Below are 2,500 nucleotides of genomic sequence, written 5' to 3'. Positions count from 1 at the left end.
GCGGGAGTAACTATGACTCTCTTGGGGGATGCCTCCGGCCCCCAACCCTAGGTCTTCAAGGCCTAGGGCACTGCCTAGGTCCGGTTTACCACCTGAGAGTCGGGCAACGGATGGTTCCATCCGGCTAAAGGTCAGCGGAGTAAAAAGGACCGAGGGTTAACCGCCCTTGGAACGATCCTTAAAACGGTTTTCAATACTTATAGTGAAGCCTCGGACTTCGAAGAGCAAGGCCCCGCTCTTCGTCGTAGGCTACGGCCACTCCAGGGGGCTAATTATACTGACAATCTGCCTGTCGAAGGTTGTTCTCTTGACGGCCTGCCCACCGTCACAAGCGAATATCTGGTGTATCTCCCCTTTAATCCTTACACTTGCCCTATATGTCTCCATAGTGGCACGGGGAGATACCTTGCATTGAGCTTGAGTGACTGTCTCCTGCATCACAAGGAGAAGCATGCAGCAATGGAACTGGTTTTCCAGTGTTCAGATTGCGATAAGCAATATATCAGGAAGCATGCTGCTCTGTGCCACTTGTCCAAGTGCACGGGGCGTAAGGAGACCAAGGTCGTCCGATGCCCTCACTGTACCGACACGTTCGATACTGTGAGCGGTCTCAGTCAGCATAAGCGCCATCGCCATCCTCTCGAAAGGAACGACGAGAGGTTAGCTCCAGTATCCCGGCCTGGACCGCCCGCCAGGGCCGGGCTCGTTTTCTCTGCTGAAGAGATCGAGACCATGTTACAACTGGAGGAGTCTCTTAAAGGAGACAAATTTATAGCAATGAAAATGGCGAAGCTGATTGAGGCCAAAACTGCGAAGCAAATCCGTGACAAACGAAAGGAACCTCGTTATATCGCCATGAGATTGGCACGTTTGTCTGTTACAGAGGTTCCCACCGAAAATAGACCCCCTCCAAATATGCTTACTAGGAGGGGGTGCCGGATGGCTAATGAGCCACCGGCTGTTGTCGCTGGATGCCTGGGAGAGATTGGGGACCTCTCCCAGGTGATTGAGGAAGGGGAACGGGAAGAGGGCCCGAACCCCTTGATAGGCGAACCAGTGGAGGTTTCCCAACCTTCCACGGCTAGCCTGAGTGGCGGTGACCATTTTAATGAGGATCGAGCGAGTAATAACTCGTCTGCAATCCACTCCCACAATGATATTGAGGCTGAGGCAATGTGGAGAGAAGGGCTCGTCGCATCGCTCTTGGCTTGGGAAACCAATGAGTGCCCTAAGGATGCAGCGGAGGTCATTAGGAAAATAATGCAGGCAACCGATCTCTGTCGTTCACAGGAAACGATGAATGAGATATATTTGATTGTCCTGGAGTACTTGGGATCGAAGGCCACACCCAGTACCGCCTCTGGTCGATCAAGGCCCAAGGCCAGCAATGGCAAGTCACGGAAAAGGGCTCAAAAGAGATATATGTATGCAAGGACCAGAGACCTCTATGATAAAAATCCTGGTCTCCTTGCAAAGCATGTAAGAATGGGCACTGATCATACTGCCCAAACGGGAGCGGAGTTAGACCGAGGAGAAATAAAACTCCTATATGACAGCTTGTGGGGAACCAAGCCTTGTCTACGTCTAACTGATCCTGTCGCTCCCCAGGAACCAGTTTCTTTGGATATGTTCCTGGGAGCCTTGAAACCCGAAGAGGTGCGCTTACGGGTTGGCAGGATAAAGGGGTCGACCGCTCCAGGCCCTGATGGAATAAAAAGGGGCGCACTGGCCACGTGGGCCAGTCAAAAGGTACTAAGTGCGTTTTATAATCTGATCCTTATTACTGGCTACCTACCAACAGCTTGGAGCCAGAACCGCACCACGCTCATCCCCAAGGAGGGGAAAGACAAAACTAAGGTTTCGGACTACCGTCCGATTACTATTAGTTCCCTCCTTAGTCGTGTCTTCTGGGGAATTATGGATCAGAGACTGAGGTCAGTGGTGCGGCAGAACCCTAGACAGAAAGGGTTCGTAGCGGAGGCGGGTTGCTTCGCTAATATGCAGATTTTAACGGAGCTAGTGAGGAGAATGAAATCCAACAGCGGAGGCGTTGCTATCCAGTTGGATGTCTGTAAGGCTTTTGATACTGTTCCTCATGAAGCCTTAGGTCCGGCCCTTGCCAGGAAGGGCATTCCGAAATTCTTTGTGGACCTAGTGGTGAGCTCCTATCATGGGGTTGAGACCTCCATCTCACACCCCAGCGGCGACATTAAGATCTCCCTCCAGAGAGGTGTCAAACAGGGGGACCCTCTATCACCAATCCTTTTCAACCTGGTTATGGAGGCTTTGTTGGAGGATCTGGAGGCCATGCCAGGCTATGAGATCGAGGACAAGAATATTTCTTGTCTTGCCTTCGCGGATGACCTATTTCTCATTGCATCCGACGCCCCGAAGGCTCAAGATCTACTAGACCGTACCGTCGAATATCTTGGGGCACTGGGGATGAGTATATCCACCAGCAAGAGCTTAGCGTTTGAAATTAGGAAGCTCAAAGACTCCT

General features: G+C 51.7%; 1 pseudogene; it reads left to right on the top strand.

Moving 5' to 3' along the window:
- The window catches only part of LOC147871507 (large subunit ribosomal RNA), an 8,609-nt pseudogene that overhangs the window by 2,800 nt on the left and 3,309 nt on the right, over positions 1-2,500 (top strand).

This window comes from Zootermopsis nevadensis, unplaced genomic scaffold (genome assembly GCF_977971745.1).
Source record: "Zootermopsis nevadensis isolate Lab colony 2312 unplaced genomic scaffold, Znev_1.0 Znev_ptg000051l, whole genome shotgun sequence".
Taxonomy (NCBI): domain Eukaryota; kingdom Metazoa; phylum Arthropoda; class Insecta; order Blattodea; family Termopsidae; genus Zootermopsis; species Zootermopsis nevadensis.
This window is presented reverse-complemented; position numbering and strand designations above follow the sequence as displayed.